The sequence below is a fragment of the Rhinolophus sinicus genome, chromosome 2 (genome assembly GCF_057876585.1).
Source record: "Rhinolophus sinicus isolate RSI-liver-muscle chromosome 2, RSI-T2T, whole genome shotgun sequence".
NCBI lineage: Eukaryota > Metazoa > Chordata > Mammalia > Chiroptera > Rhinolophidae > Rhinolophus > Rhinolophus sinicus.
In genome coordinates this window covers 169,495,803-169,518,558 of record NC_142502.1, presented here as the reverse complement: position 1 = coordinate 169,518,558, position 22,756 = coordinate 169,495,803, and the positions used below count along the sequence as shown (strand labels likewise).

The 22,756-nt window shown below is 36.2% G+C and overlaps 1 protein-coding gene across 1 annotated transcript in view; it reads right to left on the bottom strand.

Moving 5' to 3' along the window:
* Nucleotides 1-22,756, bottom strand: part of SRD5A2 (steroid 5 alpha-reductase 2) — a 48,790-nt gene that overhangs the window by 12,899 nt on the left and 13,135 nt on the right. The window lies entirely within an intron of this gene.

Genomic DNA, 22,756 nt, shown 5'->3' with positions numbered 1-22,756 from the left:
ATTATTTGTTTTGTTTCATTAAAATCCATGTATTGTCTTATTTTATTTTTACAATAGCCTTGAAAGGTAAACGTCATGCACATTCCAGAAGTTAATAAATTTAATCCTAGGAGCTCAGGATTGGATGCTGATGGTTTCTATAAGTAAGAAGTAAAATCCAGATTGTACAGGAAGAAAAATAAAGCCTGGCTTACCCCATCTGGTAATGGAATGGCATTTTGATATCAGCCACTTGACCATATGGCTTTCCATGTCTCTCTTATATAATCTAATTGCTGATATTGTAGCATTTCCTATAAAATGGCTGCAGAATCCCTTCCGAAAATAGAAACTTATCTCAATGTTAGGAATTATGAATCTAGAGGAATCTAGGGAAAGAACTTTAAAAAATATCAATAGCCTCAAAATATTGCCCAAGGTATAATGCTAAATTCTAGACCTCACTATACATCCTCTTTATAATTTTTATTCTTTTATGGTGCAATGTAACAGTCATACAGAAAAGTTCATAAAACTGTATAAATAGTTTAACGAATGACCATCAAATAAATGTCCATATAGTCACTTACCAAGTCAAGAAATAGAACATGGTCATCACCCCCAAAGCCTTCTGTGGGTCCCTCCCTGGTCACAGCACCACACCCACTATCCTGATTTTTATAAAAATCCTTTCCTTTTGCCTCTGTATAATTTTACCACATTTGTATGCATCCCTAAAAATATAGTTTATTTTGCTCATTTTTAATTCCATGTAAATTGAATCATACTCTATGACAGCACATTCTCTAATGTCTTATTTCTTTAACTCATTATTGTGTTTCTGAGACTCAAGCATGTTGCTGTGCATAGCTATCATTCATTTTCTTTTATTGCTGTATATTATTCTCATGTAAGAATATACCATATGTATTTATCTGTTTTACTTTGATAGATACTTGGGTTGTTTCTAGAGTGTTGTACCCACTCAGACATAATTTTTGTTTAACTCCCAATTTTCCCATTCTAATGATTTTTTTATGTTTAAACCTTTGATACATCTGGAATTTATTTTGTTGTAAGAAGTTAGATAAGAATCCAACCCATTTTTTTCCCAATGCTAGTAAATTTACTAAATATCTCTTTCTTACTGACATGCATTGCCAGTGGTATTATACACTAAATTATATATATTGGTTCTTCTTCTGGAACCTTGATTCTGTTCCACTGAGCTCTCTATTACCAAAACTACACTGTTTTAATCATTGTACTTTTAAAATATGTCTTAATACTGGTTGGGCCATTCTTACACCATTAAACTTTCTGAGGATTTTTCAGTTTACTCTTGATTGTTTATTTGTTCATGTGAACTTAAAACCAATTTACGAACACCCAAATTTTAGAATTACTCTTAAATTTAAAAATTAGTTAAGAAAACAAAATGGCAGAAGGAGAACCTCCAAGAGATCACCCATTCATAAAAGCAAAGAAAAAAACTGGCAAAAATAAAAGTCAGGATCAGTGTTTTTTTCAGAACTCTGAATATTAGCCAAAGGCTTGCAGCAACCTGTGGAGCATTTAGACAAGAAAATGCCCGAATCTCAGTAAAGGCAATAAATTTGTGGCATTTTAATTTACCCTGTCCCATCTCCCACTTTCCAGCTCCACATACCTCGAAAAGTAACAGCCCGTGTTCCCAGAATTGCGGGGATCAAAACAGGGCAGGAACCCTTTCAAAGCCTCATTCCCAAAGAGAAGTCATCCTTTTACCTGTCTGGTGGTCCCTTGGCAGGCTCCACTCAAAAGGCTTGTCTTTATTCCACCTCAGACTTACCCAGTGTGGAAAGTTTCTGGGGGGGAAAAGGATATTTTCCGACTGTCTTAACAGCAAAGTGGCCTGAGGTGATGCATCATAAGTGGGGCATATTACAGACTAATCAAAAAGTTTAGAAGGAAAGGCTGAGGAATGAGATGCACACGGAAGCTTTGAAAAGATCAGATATATTCCTGGGCATCTAGATAGCCATGCACATGCTCAAAAAGGACCTGAAAATGTCCTAAGCTCTCATCTCTGGTTCACCTTGAGGTCTGCACAGGTAGCAAGTGAGGGTATAGCAGAGTTGTAAACTACAAGGTGGTTGTTGAAGGAGTCCCCTAACATGCACACAAAGGCCGTTGGCAAAGACTGGGGGACGTGTTGGTCCCAGGTGTTTAAGTGAATCTCTGTCCAATCATTAACTGATCATTAAGCTAACCAAGTAGAGACTTCAGTGGCTACAACAACAAAGACACAGACGTCACAGAATGAGTTCAGAAAAGTCACTAAGCAAACTACAACAGGCGGCAACAACAACAAATCCTGGGAATCAGGGAGAATATGATTCTCAGAGTTGCCACATAATATTATTTGAAGCACTTAGTTTAAACAACTATGGGACATGCAAAGAAACAAAAGAGTACGTATGACTCACATATCAGGAAAAATGCAATCAATAGACACTGTGCTTGAGAACCCCAGACACTGGATTTACTAGACAAAAACTTCAAATGAACTATTTTAAATATATTCAAAGAGCATATGTTCAAAGAGTTTAAACCCTGTCTAAAGAACTAAAGTATAAGAATGATGTCTCATCAAGTAGAAAATATCAATGCAGAGTTAGAAATTATATAAAGGAACTGTGAAAAGTTGACCTAAGTGGAGCCATTTTAAAACAGACCTAGAGCAGCCATTCCAGAGGAACTGCTTTGTACATCTTACTCCTCAAACCTTTGGAATGTTTGAATTGGGCAAAACAACTTGAACTGGGCAAAACCAACATTGTATTTCAACCACTGCAAATATTTTTGTCTGTACTTGCAAATAAATTCCAAAGCTAACAGGAAAGTAGACATCCTGACTACCAAATTGAAAATTAAAGACAGTCTTTAGAATTAGCACCACCACGCACAGGTAAAGAATAACTTCTTTATTTGCATCTACAGAAGTTCTTTCCTTGACTTATTAACACCAATAGAAATTCCTTCCTCCTATTCATGTAATTATTCCTCTTCCCTTTCTCGTAAAAAACCCTGCTTTCACCCCCTAATTGGAACACTATTTGGGTTTCTGCCTGAATCAGTGCTTCTAAATAGCTATTCTTTGAATCTCAAATAAACACTTAATCTCTCACTTGGCTATTTATTTTTAGGTTAATAGAACCAAATAGAAATCTGGAGTTGAAAGGTACAACTGAAATGAAAAATTCACTAGAGGGACTCCTTCAAAAGTTATGGAGAGAGAAAAATAGATATATTAGACTTTTTTCAAAATTCAGAACTTCAGTGCAAAAAGAACACTATCAAGAAAGTAAATAGACAATCTACAGAATGGGAGAAAATATTTGCAAATCATTTGTGATAACAATTTAATATCCAAATATATAAAGAACTCCTACAACTCAACAACAAAGAAACAAAGAACCCAATTAAAAGGGAAATGGACTTTAATAGACATTACTCCTAAAAAGATAAACAAATGTCCAATAAGCCCATAAAAAGATATTCAGCATCAATAATGTCAATCAAAACTACAATGATACACTACTGCAAGCCAACTAGAAGACTATCATAAAAAAAATGACAAGTGTTGGTAGGAATGTGGAGAAATTAGAACCCTTATACATTGCTGGTGGGAATATAAAATGGTGCAGCTGCTATGAAAGACAGTCTGGCAGTTCCTCAGAAAGTTAAACAGAGTTGCCATATGACCCAGAAATCCCACTCCTAGGTATCTAGAGAGATGAAAACATATGTTAATACAAAAACTTGTACACAAATGTTCATAGAGCATTATTCATATTAGCAAAAAAAATGGAAACAACCCAATGTCCATCAACCAATGGATAAACAAAATGTTGTAAATCTATACAGTGGCATATTATTAAACCATAAAATGGAATGAAGTAGTAATAGATGCTACAACATGGATGAACCTTAAAAAACAATATCTTAGGTGAAAGAAGCTGGTGACATAAGGCCTCATATCACGTGATTCTATTTATGTGAAATGTCCAGAACAGGCAAATCCTTAACAACAGAAAGTAGATTGGTGGTTGCCAGCAGATGGGAGATGGAAGAGTGGGGAGTGACTATTATTAGACACAGGATTTCTTTGGGGAGGGGGGAGTGGGGTCATAAGAATATTCTAGAATCAAATAGTGGTGATGGTGCACAACTTTTACGATATACTAAACACCACTGAATTGTATACTTTAATATTTTTCTAAGTTCATTAAGAAGAATTCAGACAGTGTTGCACAGAGGTTAAATTGCAGGCCTCTTCCACTGACTAGCTGTCTGACCTTGTCACTTAAGTATTGTGGCTGTGTTTGTTTCTTTATCTGTCCATCTCATAGGGGTGTGAGAATTAAGTGAGTCAGTACAAGTATTATACAAAGTGCTTAGAACAGGACAAATGATAAGAATTCAGTAAATGTGTTTTTGTTAACATTATCTTTATAAAGTTGTTGTTAACATTACCTTTCTATTCAGGTGCAGGTGGTTCCTTTCCACTCATTCATGTATTTTTGTGTGTGTCCCTCAGTAGGTTTTTAAGTTTCTTCACATAGATTTTGCACATTTTTTATTCATTGAATCCCAAGGTTTTTAAAAATCTGTGTTACTATAAATGGGATTTTCTTTTTTTTTTATATGTTTTTAATTAGTTTATAAATGGGATTTTCCATTTACAACTTTTTTCATACACACACACAAACACACACACGTCTTCTTTCTTTTTTTTTTGTTTTTTGTTTTTGTTTTGTTTCAGACATACAGAACATAGTGATCAGACATTTACAGAACTCACAATGTGATAACCCCAACAAGTCTACTACCCACCTGACACTGCACATAGCTATTAAAACATTATTAACTATATTTCCCATGCTGCACTACACATCCCCATGACTTATTTTTTAATTACATCTCCTAATTTAGAAGAAGGCCTTTGATTTTTTTAAATATTAATTTTGTTCCTAGATATCTCCTGAATTCCCTTATTATTTACAATAGTGTTTCAGTACATTTTCCTGGACATACCAGATATATCAGCATCTGCAAATAATGTTACACTCTCCTTATGTAAATCTGGAAGACTTCATTCTTTGACCATGCTCTAGAATGGCATAAATAGCATTAGTAGTTACCCAGTCTTTAAACATTTGGTAGAAGCCCTTTGTGAAATCTATCTAGGATTGCATTATTGAAAGGAGGGGTTGTTAGTATTGTTGATAATATCTCTATTTCTCTCATGGTAATGAATTTATTTAGATGCCTTCTGTGGCTTCCTGATAAATTCTGTAAAATTTAAGTTTTCATAGAAAATCACAAATATCATTCGAGTTTTTAAATGTATTTGTATAAGGCTGAGAAAATAATATTTTATGAAACTTTTAAACTCAGTATATTTTCTTATTACAACATCATCAGAGCCCTCTGTGCTGTCCTTTCACAGCCATAGCCATATGCCTACCCTCTCCCCGTCCCTGGTAACCACTGATCTGTCCTCCCTTTCCACAGTTTTGTCATTTCAAAATGATTGCGCAAATAAAATAATACATATGTAATCTTTTGAAATTGGTTTTTCTCACTCAGCTTAATTCCGTCAGGATTCATCCACATTCCAAGATATATTTATCAGTGAAAAAACAAAGCTGCAAAATAGTTATCTATAGTTGGCACCTTTTCGTAATCAAGAAAAGGAAATAAGAACATATGTATACATATATACATATATCACTTGTTTTATTGAGGTAAAATTCACCCTTTTAAAAGTGCACAAGTCAGTGGTTTTTAGTATATTTACAAAGTTGTGCAACCATCACCACTATCCAATTCCAGAACATTTTCATCACTCCAGAAAGAAACTTCATATGTAGTTCCCAATGTCACCTGTCCCCCAGTCCCTAGCAAACACTAATCTACTTTCTGTCTATAAGTATTTGCCTATTCTGAAGATTTCTTACTAATGGAATCATATAATATGTGGTCTTTTCTGACTGACTTCTTTCACTTAGCATAATGTTTTCAAGGTTCATTCATATTCCAGCATCTATCAGTACTTCATTCCTTCTTATCCCTGAATAATATTCAATTGTATGGGCACGCCACATTTACCCATTTGTCAGTTGGTAGAAATTTGGATTGTTTCGACTTTTTAGCTACTATGATAATGCTGCTATGAACATTCATGTCTAAGATTTATGTGAATGTATGCTTTCATTTCTCTTGGGAAGATACCTGGGAGTGGAATTTCTGGGTCTTACAGTTATGTTAACATTTTGAGGTATTGGCACACTGTGGACAAACTGTTTACCAAAGTGGCCATACTTGCTTACTTTTGCCAAAAAGAAAACCCGAAGAGGATAAATGAGAAACTAATTTTAAAGGATGCTCGCTATAGAGGGCAGAAGGAGGGGCGAAGATAAAGGGTGGAAAAGATTAGCTTGAGATGGAGTAAAACCTCACTGAACTTACCTTTGTACATGGTTTTGAAATTTGGACCATATGTAAACGCCTTTACATATTTAAAAAATAAAACCATATCAAAAAGTGAAGAAAGAGCAAATTGTAAAATTGAAAATGAACTGAAACATGAACCCAATTGTATGTAAAATTGGTAACACCAGCACACACATAAAAACAATCTTTCAAGTGACTTTTGAACACAGTATTCTGATTATATATCCTAGAGGAACACATTCTAAAGAAAGAAAGATTGGCATAGAAATAATAAACTTTATTTTTTCTTTATCAGTAATAATGGTATTATAGCTTATAAATTATTTTATGAGTATTGTCCATAGAGCAAACAAGTAAACATGCTATTGTGATGAAGAACTAAGATTTTCAGCATAAAAGAAAAAGATACAACCATAAAATCAAATGAAAAGTTGTAATGTTAAATTTGAATTGGAAATACCAAATGGATTCATGACTTTTATAACTGGCCCACTCAAAGACCTCGGAGTCATGACACATGGCAGCAACAAGAACACTGGGCAACACGGTCTTTTGTAAATACCATTCCCTAAAGGAAGTGGGAACCATGGAGAAATAGCTCATTTCAGATCAGGGACAGGAAAAGTACAAGGTGAGTCAGTTTGTTGTGTTGGAAAGCAAGGCAACAACTGAAGATTAAAGCGGAGACAGGGGTTGTCAAATTTACATAAATGCCAACTGGAAAGGAGTTCCACTGGCCAAATTTGTGACTGAGTGTCAAAAAGCATAATGACTATAGTTGATTATAAACATCTATAAACTAAGGTTAATCGTGACTACCTCATTGGATTCTTGTAAAATTTAATAAGATGATGCAGAAAAAAATGCCTGACACAGGATAATTGCCGAATAATTTGTTTCTCCTCCCACTTATACTCTATGAGAGTTTTGAGGGCCTAAAGGTGGCTTAAGTTCCTAGAGGAAAAGGGTTCTGGAAGACTACAGAAAGGCTATTAAAAAATAGTTGTTTACCTCCCAATGTGGCCCTGTTCATGCCAACAACGCCCCAAAACAGGCCCAAAAGATAAAGTCCCTGCCTTCCAAAAACCCACGACATAGTGCATGTAGCCATGCTTTCAAATTAAATCATGAATCCACCCCACTCCCACCCTCTGGACTGTCTAAATCTGAATACAGTCAATACTCATCGTGTCTCACCCAAAAGAGTAGGTATTAATCAGGACAGGCTCGCGAGTATAATAAACAACTCCAAAGTATCAGAGGCTACGCGTAATAAAAGCTCATTTCCTGCTCAGGCCACAGTACACAGCTGTTTAGATGTGCTGATCAATCTGCTCCGCAATCATTCCGGAGCCAGGCTCTTCCAGGGCATCTTCCACCCTCTGGCGGGCAGACAAAGGAAGAGAGAGAGCATGGAGGGTTGTGTAAGGTTATCTTAAGGGCCGGCTGCTGGCTGGAAGGGGCGTGCATCACTCCCACCCTCATTCCTTTGGCCCCACCCAACTGCAGAGGAGCCTGGGAAATGCAGCCTTGCTGGATTTCTGCTGGATTTCCCAGCAGAAAAAAGAGAGGAGGTTGGTGAACACACAGCACAGGCGCAAGGCGCTGGAGAGCCAGGCGTCCTGGAAAACAAATAAAATTCTTCTGAGCTGAATGATTTTGATGTTGGAAAGCTGGAAGCAGTTCAGAATAAATGTTTCAATGTAGAAAGCAATACAAACAATGAAGAGGAAGGGGAAGAGAGTAAAGTAGCCCAAGAGGCTGAAATTAGTACTGTGGAGGGTTGTAGGTGAGTTACACTTTCAGATCCCACGGCCAACATATCACCTGAGCCTCAGTTTCCCTGATTTGAGACCACTTCACTTTAATCCCTCTTACATTTCTAATGTAAATTTTCATTCTTTTGTGTTTGTTCTGATACAGAGACTGATAACTACTCTGTCGATCTAAACTTTCCTATCACTGCTAAGTAAATATTCATGGGGGATGGGACTCATTGGAAAGGGTTAACTGAAATTGCAAATCCAATTTAAACCAAAGAAACAACCTTTAAAATTACACTTCTTGCATAGACCAACTCATATTTAACTAAGTCTTCTTCAAATAGAAATGCTATTACTAAGATTATCGAGCCTATTGAAGACTTTTCACTATATGAAATTTTAGGCTTGTCAATCAAAAAAATTCTATATCTAAATACAAGGTTTCTATGTATATATTTACTTGTTACATATAGTAATAACTCCTTCCTCAGCCCTATCTCCCCATTCATCCACCTCCTCCCTTTTTTCTTCTTTCCATTACAGCAAAATGTCTCTAAGAGTTGTCTACCCCTGCCATTTCTAAGTCTTCTCTCTTCTTCTTTCCTCCCTTCCACCTCCACATAAAAACTCATCTTGGGGAGACCACCAGAGACCTCCACATTTCCAAATCCAAGAGTCAATTTTCAGCTCTCTTTTCATTTGACAAGGTAATCACTCCTTCTGGAAATCAATCCTACCTTCTCTTTTCATTTGACAAGGTAATCACTCCTTCTGGAAATCAATCCTACCTTCTGGAAACACTGTCTTTGTTCAGCGTCCAGCACACCACTTTCCCTTGGTTCTTTCTCCTACTTCACTGATTTCTCCTCATTTTCCTTTGCTGGTTTCTCTTCATTCCCTTGACCTCTAAATATTGGAGTGCCCCAGGGCTCAGGACTCTTTTCTTCTTTATTTACAGCCACTGTATATTTAATCATGTCTAGTCTCATTTCTTTAAGTATCATGTGTAGAATGACAACTCCCAAATTTTTGTCTCCAGTCAGGATGTCTGCAGTGCTTGAACTCAGACTCTTAATGGCCGACTTCCTACTAGACGTCCAATTTAAGGAATATCTCAAAGTTTTTACATCCAAACCCAAGCCCCTCATTGCCCATTCTCCCCAAAACCTGTACCTCCCTGAGTCCACCCCATCTCAGAAAATGGCAATTTCATTCTTCCAATTACTCACACCAAGGACCTTAAACCATCATTGACTTTTCTATCTCTATCTCTCTATCTATCTCTCATCCTCCACATAAAAATCTGTTAGCAAATTCTGTCAGCTCTACCTTCAAAATATTTCCAGAATCTGGCCACATCTCACCAACTGTGTTCAAGCCATCGTTAAACCTCTCCTGGATGTTTGCAAAAGCTTCCTCACTTGACCTGTACTTCCTTCATTGTAGTCTGTCCTCCATAAAGCAGATAAAGTAAAGCTGTACGCTGGATCAAACTATTTTTCTCTGAAAACCCCCCTCATGGCTAAGAAAAAGCCCAAATCCTTATGATTGCCTTTAAGGGCCTACAGTCTGGTTCCCCAACTATATCTCTGACCTCATTTCACTTTTCCCCTTGCCCACGTCACTCCAGCCACTCGGGCCTCCCTGCTGTTACCTGAACAGGACCAGCATGTGCCACCTCAGACCATTGTCACTTACTTGAAGAGCTCTTCCCCAGATATACACAGGTCTCACTTTTTTCTCATGTCTCTGTTCAAATGTTATTTTTACTGACCACCCGCCAAATCTCCAATGCCCCTAGCACTCATTGTCCCACTAAACCCGCTTTCCTTATTCCAATAGCACTTTTCAAATGTAACAAACTATGTTTTGTTCCCTAATTGTCTGTCTCCTCTCACAGGAATGTATGCTCTACCTAAGGAAAAGAATGTTATCTATTCTGTTCACCACTGTATCTTCAGTGCCTTGAACAGTGCCTGGCACAGAGTAGGCCTAGAATAAATATTGAATGAATGAAAGAATCTATCATATGCTTTAAACAGTTTATATCATATCATACAAATCTTCAGATACTATACCATGCATATCAAATATGCACCATAACTTCATTTACAGGAATACAACTAATTTCCTGCACATTGTCTGTAAACTAAACATAAGAAGACTACAAAAGGTAGAGAAAAGATGTCACACAGGCTAGAGATCTTGGACTTTGAAGAACAATCTGGCAGTCAGTTTTCTGGGTTTTCTTTTTGCCTCATATATCCTGGAGTTGGAGCTGAAAAAGCTGGCAAACACTAAGTGCCAACGGACACACACACAAAAAAACCCCAACAAAGCCTACTTTCTCCAGTCTAGTAACCAGGAAAAGGAGCAACATGGCAAGATGAAAACTTTAAGAAAATATCTGTTCTACTACAGCCAAACACCACAGAAAAAAATCAGTGACACCAGTCCCATCCCACCCCACACACATACCAGCAAAGATCAATAGGGAGCCTAATAAGTGAGAACAAATGAATTCAGTAATGTTGCAGGATGCAATATCAACATACAAAAGTCAGCTGTACTTCTGTACACTAACAACGAACTATCTGGAAAAGAAATAAAGAAAACAACATAATTTACAATACCGTCAAAAAATAAAATACATAAAAATAAATTTAATCAATGAGGTGAAAGAGCTATATGCTGAAAACTGTAAGATGAAAGAAATTGAAGAAGACAAACAAATGGGAAGATATCCCATATTCATGGATAAGAATTCCTATTGTTAAAATGTGCATAATATCCAGAGCCATCTATAAATTCAATTCAATCCCTATCAAAATTCCAATGTCATTTTTATAGAAATAGAAAAAAAGAGCATATAAATTTGTATGAAACCACAAGAGACCCTGAAGAGCCAAAGCAATCCTCAAAAAGAAGAACAAAGCTGGAGGCATCACATTTACTGATTTCAAACTATATTACAAAGCTGTAGTAATAAAAACAGTATGGTACTGTTATAAAAACAGATATGTAGACCAATGGAACAGAATCAAGAACCCAGAAATAAACCCACATATATACAGCCAACTAATATCAGATAATCCAAGAATATTCAATGGGGAAAGGATAGTCTCTTCAATAAATGGTTTGGGTAAACTGTATATCCACATCCAAAGCAATGAAACTGGACCCCTATCTTATACCACTCACAAAAATCAACTCAAACTGGACTAAAGACTTAAATGTAAGAATTGAAACCTTAAAACTCCTTAAAAGGGACCGGCCCGGTGGCTCAGGCGGTTAGAGCTCCATGCTCCTAACTCCGAAGGCTGCCGGTTCAAGTCCCACATGGGCCAGTGGGCTCTCAACCACAAGGTTGCCAGTTCAATTCCTCAAGTCCCGCAAGGGATGGTGGGCTGCAACTAAGATTGAACACAGCACCTTGAACTGAGCTCCCAAATGGCTCAGTTGGTTGGAGTGCGTCCTCTCAACCACAAGGTTGCCAGTTCAATTCCTCGAATCCCGCAGGGGATGGTGGGCTGCACCCCCACAACCAGCAACGGCAATTGGACCTGGAGCTGAGCTGCACCCTCCACAACTAAGACCGAAAGGCCAACAACTTGAAGCTGAACAGCACCCTCCACAACTAAGACTGAAAGGACAACAACTTGACTTGGAAAAAATAGTCCTGGAAGTACACACTGTTCCCCAATAAAGTCCTGTTCCCCTTCCCCAATATAAAAAAAAAAAAAGAAAAAGAAAAAAAACTCCTTAAAAAAACACACACACAGGGGAAAATCTCCTTGACATGAGGTATTGGCAATAATGTTTTGGATGTGTAGCAAAAGCTCAAGCAACAAAAGCAAATATCAACAAGTGGGACTACATCAAAGTAAACGTCATCTGCACAGGGCAATCTACAGAATAGGAAAAAATATTTGCAAACTATATATTTGATAAGAGGTTAATATCCAAAGTACATAAGGAACTCATATAACTCAAAGCTAATAATAATAATAATAATAATCCAATTTAAAAATGGGCAGAGGAACTGAATATACATTTTTCCAAAGAAGATATCCAAATGGCCAACAGGTAGAGGGAAAGGTGCTCAATATAACTAATCTTCAGGAAAATGAAAATCAAAACCACAATGACATATCACCTCACACCTGTCAGAATGGCTATTGTCAAAAAAGATAAATGATAACAAGTGTTGGCAATGATGTAGAACAAGGGGAACCCTTGTGCACTGTTGGTAGGAATGTAAATTGGTGCAGCCACTATGGAAAACACTATGGAGGTCCCCCCCAAAATTAAAAGTATAATTACTTTATGATCCAGCATTCCCACTCTGGAGTATACATTCAAAGGAAATGTAAACAGGATATCAGAAAGATATATGCACCCTCATGTTTATTGCTATTGCAGCATTATTTACAATAGCCAAGACATGAAAGCAATCTACATATCCACTGATGGTGGAATAGATTTTTTAAAAAGGTGATCTGTGATATATATATATATATTTTTTTTTTTTTCCAGCCATGAGAAAGGAGGAAGCCCTGCCATTTTTGACAACATGGATGAACATTGAGAGTATTATATTAAGTGAAATACAAGTTCTGACAATTAAGTTCTCAAACTTATTGCAATGATGTTGCTAACCTTTTTTGATATCAGAGGGATTATTCGTTATGAATTCATACCAACTGGGCAAATAGTTAACCAAGTTTACTATTTAGAAGTGCTGAAAAGACTGCGTGAAAAAGATTACCTGAACTTTTCACCAACAATTCATAGCTCTTGCATCATGACAATGCACCAGCTCACATGGCACTGTCTGTGAAGCAATTTTAAGCCAGTAAACAAATAACTGTACTGGAACACCCACCCTTCTCACCTGATATGGCCCCCAATGACTTCTTTCTTTATCCAAAGATAAAGGAAATATTGAAAGGAAGATATTTTGATGACATTCAGGATATGAAGGGTATTATGACAACAACTCTGATGGCCATTCCAGAAAAAGAGTTCCAAAATTGCTTTGAAGGGTGGACTAGGCACTGGCTTTGGTGCATAGCTTCCCAAGGGGAGTACTTTGAAGGTGACCATAGTGATATTCAGCAATGAGCTATGTAACACTTTTTCTAGGATGAGTTCGCGAACTTAATTGTCCGACCTCGTAAGTCAGACAGAAAAAGACAAATACTGTGTGATCTTATTTATATGTGGATGCTTAACAAAAAATGAACTCATAGAAAAAGAGAAAATATTGGTGCTTGCCGGGGGGGTGGGTGGGGGAAGGAATAGGTGAAGGTGGTCAAAGGCTACAAACTTCCTGTTATAAGATGAAGGAGTTCTGGGGATCTAATGTACAGCATGGTGACTACAGTTAACAATATTATACCATATTATAGAAACTTGCTAAAAGAGTTGATCTTAGAAGTTCTCACCACACACAGAAAAATGGCAACTATGTGAAGTGATAGATGTGTTAACTAACTTTATTGTGGTCATCATTTCACAATATATGCATATATTAAATAATCACATTGTACATCCTAAAATTATACAATGTTATGTGTCAATTATATTTCAACAAAGCTGGGAATACTGGGGGTGCCAAAAAAATATATACCAGTGGACACTTTGGTCAATGTTGCTCAAGCAGTAGTTCGCTGTAATCAGAAGTGTCTGGACACTGATGGTAACCACTTTGAGCACCTCTTGTAGCTGAAGAAGTCAAACATGACTTGTAATCATCTTTTGTTATCAGTATATGTTGAGTATTAAAATTTTAATAGTTTTCCTGTCTTAAAATGTGTATACATTTTTGGGACATGCTCTGTGTATTTTTAAATAAAAATAAATAATAAATGTAATTGATAAGTCAAGTTGGATTTTTAAAAAAATTCAAGTAATCCACAAGAAGCAGGGAAAAGAAAACAGATGGAAAATAGAACAAACAAAATAAAATGACAGGCTTAAGCTTTAATATATCAGTAATTACATTAAATTTACATTAAATTAAATTACATTAAAATTTAATTACATTAAATTTAAATCATCTAAATATACCAGTTAAAAGACAGAGTTGCTCCAAAGGCAAGGAAAGTAAAAGCTAAAATTAATTAATGGGACTATATCAAACTAAAAAGCTTCTGCACAGCAAAAGAAACCATCAACAAAATAAAGAGGCCACCAACTGAATGGGAGAAGATTTTTGCAAACAATGCCTCTGATAAGGGGCTAATATCCAAAATTATAAGGAACTCATACAACTCAACAACAACAACAACAAAATAAACAATCCAGTTGAAAAATGGGCAGAGGATATGAAGAGACATTTCTCAAAAGAGGACATACAAATGGCAAATAGACATATAAAAAAATGCTCAACGTCACTAATCATCAGAGAAATGCAAATAAAAGCCACAATGAGATATCACCTCACACCAGTTAGAATCGCTATCATCAATAAGACAAATAGTAACAAATGTTGGAGAGGCTGTGGAGAAAAAGGAACCCTCATACACTGTTGGTGGGAATGCAGACTGGTGCAGCTACTATGGAAGGCAGTGTGGAGGTTCCTCAAAAATTAAGAATAGAATTACCTTATGATCCAGCAATCCCTCTCCTGGGTATCTACCCAAAAAATCTGAAAACATTTATCCATAAAGACATATGTGCTCCAATGTTCATTGCAGCTTTATTTACAGTGGTCAAGACATGGAAACAACCAAAGTGTCCTTCAATAGATGAATGGATAAAAAAGTTGTGGTATATATACACAATGGAATACTATTCGGCGGTAAGAAAAGATGAAATAGGACCATTTGCAACAACATGGATGGATCTTGAGATTATAATGCTAAGCAAAATAAGTCAAACAGAAAAAGTCAAGAGCCATATGATTTCACTGATATGTGGCATATAAAACTGAAAACAACAAAGGAACATGACAAACAAATGAAGAAACAAAGACTCATAGATACAGACAGTAGTTTAGTGGTTACCAGAGGGTAAGCGGGGAACAGTGTGGTAGATGAGTGTAAAGGGGATCAATTGTATGGTGATGAAAAGAGAAATGGCTCTGGGTGGTGAACACACAATGTGATAATAGATGATGCATTACAAATTGTACACCTGAAATCTATGTAACTTTATTAACAATTGTCACCCCGGTAAACTTTAATTAAAAAGAAAAAAAGACAGAATTGGCTAAAATAAGACTAAACTATATGCTATCTACAACAAATCACTCCAAATATAACAACATAGACAGGTTGAAAGTAAAAAGGTAGAAAAAGATATATCATGTAAACATAAATTCAAAGAAAGCAGCAATAGCTCTACTAATTTCAAATAAAATGTACTTCAAAGTATAGAAAATTACTAGAAGCCAAGAGAGACATTATATAATGATAAGTAAGTGTAAATCCACCATGAAGATATAGTAATCCTCAATGTGTATTGCCAAACAACAAAGCTGAAAGTTATGTGAAGCAAAACTGAGAGAACTGAAAGGAAAAAACAGACAAATCCACAATTATAGTTGAAGACATCAACACCCCTCTCTCAACAATATATTGGAAAACTAGAAAAGCTATAAAATCAGGATATAGAAGACTAAACAACATCATCAATCAACAGGATATGATCCACATTTATATTACACTCTACTCAACAACAGCAGAATACACAACATTCTTTTCAAATGCCCACAGGACATGTGAGTAAGCTCTTAGATGCTACAGTTGTCTTACTACCACCAAAGGCTAGCCTTTCTGAGAATAGAGCCAGTAAAAAAGTAGAGCCAAGACTTGGAGAAAAAGCCAGGTCCTGATGGTATCTTTGGAACCAAAGCAGCAATCTGGACTTGAAGTCGGAATTTTCCAGATATAAGAGTTAATAAGGTCAGGTTTTACTTAAGCCTATCTGAATTGATTTTTCTGTCACTTGGTATGAGAGTCCTGATTAAATGTACTATCATACTGCTCTCTTTTGAAATAAGCATCAAACTTTTCCAAGTTTAAAGCCAGAATTGGTGAGGGTTTTAGGATGCATTTAATCATAAAATAGAGTTTCCCCCAAATTATTCCCTTTGGAGCAGAACCCATCAAGATGTCTTTCCTGGTGGGAGCCTCTCTGTATGCCAAAGGGCACTGAGCCAACCGAGTCCTCTGAGCCCTTGGCCCACTTTCCTGAGTCCTCCCCAAGAAATAACAAACACTGACATTGAACAGTCACTTGTTTGTATGCTCAGATAATATCTGTTGTAAACAATGGTTTTGGACACATTAGAGAGTGGTATGTGCAGGCCAATGCAAAGGTGATTAAACACAGAATAAATCCCATCTGCTTACAGTGTATTATGACCTTGCATAGTAGGTTGCATGGTGGCCCTCAAACAAGATATGCCTACACTCTAATCCCAAGAACTTGTGAATATCACTTTATTATAGCAAAAAAGTGAATATTATATGACAAAAGATGTGATTAAATCAAGGATCTTGAAAAGAAACTGTCCTGGGTCATGTGGGTGGGCCCTATATGCAGTCACATGTTTCTTTATACAGGAAAGGGACAGAAGAGGAGAAGAAAGACCTACAGAGGAAAAAGCGAAATGAAAAGAGCACAGAGATGAAACCACAAGGCAAGGAATGCTAAGGGCCACCAGAGCTGATAGAGGCAAGGGACAGATTTTCCTTTAGAGTTTCCAGAGGTCTCACAGTCTTACTGACAACTTGATTTGAGACTTTGGGCCTCCAGAATGATGAGAGAAAATTTTCTGTTGTTTTAAGCCACCCAGTTTGTGGTAATGAATTACAGCAGCTACAGGGAACTAATATACCTCATTAGAGTAATATTGCACCATTGAAATATTAATTTTAGTTCAGACATCCAGTAAAGGGAATACCAGCAAAGGACTATAGAAAGCTAATATTTATATAGTGCTTACTGTGTTCCAAGTAATACTCTAAGTATTCTGCATATATTAGGTCATTTAATCTTTATAATAACCCTAGGAGATAGGTATTATTGTAATGATCCCCATTTTACAAATAAGAAACTGAGGCACAGTGAGATTAACTTGGCCCGAGGTCACACCGCTATGAAATATCAAAGCTGGGATTCAAGTCAAGTGGAGCTGCTAGTGCCAGAGGTTATGTTATTGAGTCACTGTGTGAGAAAAATGAAGCAGGTGCATGGGCATTTGTCTATATCACAGGCTCTCACCACTGCTTGCACAATCAAATCACCTGAGGGGCTTTAGAAACACTAAAAGGGAAGAAGCACACTGAAGACAAGTTAATCAGAATCTTAGACATCGGACGTTGAGCATTAGTAGCATTTAAAAGTTCCCGCACATGATTCAAATGTGCAGAGTTAAAAACCACAGACATAATAACCTCCAATGGGAGATTTAACTAATTTTTTCAAATTGGCATTGACCAGATGTTTTGGCTTCTCCAAAGTCTGTGTCCACACAGAGAAATTAGATTGCTAAATCTAGTGCTAAAAGAAAGGCTCTATTCAATAAAACCACATTTACCCCTCTGCAATAGAGTGGTTATTTTTCTATCACAGGCAGTGCCATGGGGAAAATTCAATGTGAAGCTTCCCCCAAGGCTCCTGGGACTTCTTCCAATCTTGCTCTGATGCCCTGGAAGTGAGGACAGCCAGGTCCCATAGTCAACCTCTTGTGGTTGACATCGGTTGTAATTCAGCCGATCTTTTTAAATTATGAAAAACATTGAGATGATTAGCTCATGAAGACCTAAAATATGGTACACTATTTTTAAGTTTTCTGTTTAAATGTTTTCAAATCTTTATATTTGTGTCCTGGTAGTATTACGACACCCTGAAACTGCTCACTCACTCATTTATCCTTTTTCTTCCTGTTTCTATCTCAAAATAAAAGTTCAAGCTGAACATCGAATGAGTTACCAAGGTTTTAAGAAACAGTGAGGATTTCTCTGAGTAATGGAAATGTAATCACCATTGAGATACAGCTTTCTACCTAATAAAACAGGCTACTGACCGCTGACCTTATTTATGTATTTATTTATTTACTTGTTTGCTTGTTTATACATACCCTAGAAGATCAAAATCGGAGTATAAAAAGAAGATTGGTCAACCTCTTGGCCTAAGTAACTATGAATTCATTTGATTAACTAGTTTCTTTTCTTTTTCTTTAAGTTGATACATTTGGTGTGGGTTTTGGTATTGTGTAGGCATACCTGCTCAGCCATTCATGCTAACTGGTCCTGACCAAACTAATAAATTATAAATGGCGATATGGGTGGTTTTTAGCTTGAAGTACAAAGTTCAACAAACCTATTAACGCAGGCTGAGGAGAAGGCACATTCACTGTGGAATACAAATACATCATTTCTCTAAGCTGCAATTTTGTCTCCTTTATTTCTTATTGTTTGCAAAAAAAGTCATGGCTTCCTAATTCCAGCTGTTTGGCTTCATATTCTAGCCAAGGTTTTCAGGGCTTCTGATTGCTTTTGGAAACTAACAGCTCTGTACAGCTATGCAGCAATGAGGCCTACATGTTGCCATTATTCCGAGAACTTTTAAGACATTTCCATCTCCATTTAAATATTGTCCTGAAACTCAGTAGCCTTAATGAATGGGCGCAACATTCAAAGATAGATCTGCCTCAGCATATCTCCCTCCTATATCACTATTCCATTGTTCACTTTGACAAAAAAAAAAACAAAAAGAGAGAGAGAAAGGAAAAGCATTTTCTGAAGTCTCTGTAGCAGAACTTGCTATATGAAATTTTCACACCTGTCATTCATAAGCATCTGCTGATATCTCCCACACTCTATCCCTTACTATATAACCTTAGGGCCACCTTGCCAGCCACAGCTACATGGAGCCACAGGACTTGAGTAAAGGAAGCCACCATTCTCCTATTACGCTTAGCTCTCCACAAGTAGAAACTTATAACATGGAACCCAAAGGTCATTGCATAATAAGGCTGAGAATGGAAAAGGCAATAGGGTTACAATGAAAAAAAGGAGACTATTATGGAATGAATGGCTGTGTCTCCTCAAAATTCACGTGTTGAAATCTAATCCCCAATGTATTTGGAGGTAGGGTTTTGGGGAAGTAATTAGGTCATGAGGGTGGAGCCTTCATGAATGGGATCAATACACTTTTAAGAAGAGGCCAGAGAGCTAACTCATTCTCTTTTCACCCTGTGAGAATATAACAAAAAGTCAGACATCTGCAACCCAGAAGAGGTACCTCGCCAGAACCAGACCTTGTTGCCACCATGATTTCAGACTTTCAGCCTCCAGAACTCTGAGAAATAAATTTCTGTTGTTGATAAGCCACCAAGTTTATCATATTTTGTTGTAATGGCCTGAGTCGACTAACACAGAGACACTCTAATTGGTGGAACGTTTAGAAATACAAACCAGTGGGCTTAAGCATAACATTGAATACAAGCAGAGGCTATTAAAACCAACAAATCAACCAATATTGCAGATGATAAAATTAGCAAAAATAAATGCTAAAACCCATTGGAGGAACTTCTGCTTCCAGTCAAGATAGAATGACAGGAACCGGATTTACCCTCTAGGGTGAAAAACAAAAATGTAAAACAACAAGACAAATTACATGAAATAATGATTTACAAGACACTAGACATCAAGCAATGAAGGACAAGGATCCCTGACAGAAAATTTAAAAAATAAGTAAGCCTTATAGATATCCTAGCTTAGTGTTTTGAGAGAATTTTCCTTTACATAGAAGGAGATCCCAGACAGAAGCTAGAAGATTTCCTGAGCTGAGTAAACAGAACTTAGATTTCAGTAGATCAAAACCTCTAGAATTATCAGGACAGAGTATTGAAAAAGAGGGAGCTGTACAGAGACCTGCAGATGGTCCTCCCCACATATTCAGCAAAGTATTACTTAGTGCTCTTATGTGAGAAAAGGATCACTCAAAATGACTAAAAGGAACAGTGCCCGCGCTCACATGTGGCTAGGAATAGAGCCTGTTCCCACCAGACAGGAAAACTCATAAAACATGGGGCATTGGATAGAATACTCAGAAAGGCCTTACCTCAAAAGAGGGGACTAATTAGCTTAGCACTAGCACTCTTCTGGAACCACCCAACCAATTAGATCTAGACCTGAAAGGATCAAATTATTTGCAAGTAACAAAGCTCAAGAATATTTATAGGAATACAAAAATATCCAACACCTAACAAAGTACAGGTCTGATCATCCAATCAATGATTACCAGGCATGCAAAGAAGAAGAAAAACACGGCCCATTTGAGAAAAATAATCAATCAAAACTGACATAAAAATGACACAGATGTTAGAATTAGAAAACGATGACATGAAAATAGCTATTATAACTGCCTTCCATGTATTCGTAAATTACATAGAGACATCGCAGATATAAAAAAAAATCAAATTTCTAGAGATTGAAAACTACAATGTCTGAGACGAAAATACTCCAGATGAAATTAACAACAGATAAGACATTGCAGAAGAAAAGATAATGAACTTGAAGACATAGCAATAGAAGTTATTCAAAATGAAACACACAGAAAAAAAAGAAGAATCTGAAGAAATGAAAAGAGCATCAGTGAGCTGTGAGACAGCTTCATATGTACATTGGCCTCATAAATATGTAAGTAAAGTCTCTGAACAATAGAAGAATAGGGGGGGAAATCAGGACTAATGTACAAAACAGTCCAAAGTTGATGAAAATCTTAAACCCACATACCCAAGAAGTTTAAAGAACCTCAGCATAAGAAATGTGGAAAAAAATTACACCAAGGAATATAATAATCAAATTGCTCAAAACCAGTGATAAGAAAATATTAAAAGTAGTGAGAGAAGACAGATGTACAGAGGAACAAAGAAAAGGAGGACAGCAGGTTTCTTGTTAGAAATAGTGCACGCAAGGTGAGAGTGGAGCAACATCTTTAAAGTACTGAAGGAAAGCAGCTGTCAAGCTAGAATACTATACTCTATTACATATCTTCAAAAACAAAGGAGACATAACGATATTTTTAGATATGCAATAATTGAAAGAAGTGTTCTAAAAGAAGTAAAGTTCTTCCGGTAAAAGAAAAAAATAATACCAGAGAGAAATATGGATTAACCCTTAAAAGTGAAGGACATCAGAAATGGCAACTACATAGGCAAATATGTTTATCATTACTTAAATCTCTTTAAAAGATAATTGACTGTTAACAAAAATAATGGCAATATTTTGAAGGTTTTATAGCATGTGTATAAGTAAAACAAATGACAATAACATAAACATCAAGAGGGGAGAAATGGAAGTATATTACTTCATATTACTATACTATAGATGAAGAAGAGTAATATCACTTGAAGGTAGAATGTGGTATATTTAGTATACATTCTGTAAAACTCTAAGCAAGTTAGCGAAAGAAAGAATTATAGCTAATAAGCTAACAAAAGATATAAAATGGAATAAAATAACACTCAATCCAAAAGATGGAAGATAAGGAGAAAATGGAAACAAATAACAGAAGGACAAATAGAAACAAATAGCAATATGATAGATTTAAACCAAACTATGTAATAAACATTCTAACATCCCCAATTAAAAAGCAGAGATTGTCAAAGTTGAGCAAAAAGCAAGACTCAACTACATGCTGCCTTCAGAAAACACAAATTAAATTTAAAGACAGAAAGAGATTAATAGTAAAATGTTATAATATATATACCATGTTGACCCTAGTAAAACGAAAGCTATATTGACTGAATTAATATCAGACAAAAGTAGATTTCACAGCAGAGAATATTACCAGGATATTCACAGAGAATATTCACAGCAGAGAATATTTCATCATGATAAAATGACCAATTCATCGAAGACATAAAAATCCTAAATGTGTATGTACCTAATAACAGAGCTTCGAAATACATGAAGCAAAAGCTGATAGAATTATAAGGAGAAATGGGCAAGTCCACAGTTTTAATCACACATTGCAATACTCCTTTCTCAATAATTGATAATACAATTAGACAGAAAAATCATCAAGATATAGAAGATTTGAAAAGCACTGTCAGATTAACCTTTGGACATTTTTAGCACACACTTACAGAAGAATATACATTCTTTTCTAGTTTACAAGGAATATTTACACAGACCAAGTTCTGGATCACAAAACAAGTTTTAATTCCAAACGTTTAAAAAGACTTACGTCATACAAAATATGTTCTCTGTCCACAATGGAATTAAATCAGAAATTAATAACAGAAAATATCTGAAAAATCCCCAAATATTTGGAAACTAGCACCTTTCCAAATAACCCATGTATTAGAGAAGAATCAAAAGAGAAATTAGAATATTTTAAATTAATTAAAATGAAAACAACATAAAATTTTCGAAGTGCCATAAAGCAGTATTTAGGGTGAAATTTAAAGCAATAAATGCCTACATTAGAAAAAGGAGAAGGTCTCAATTTATAACATGAGCTTCTACCTCAAGAAACAGAAAATGGAG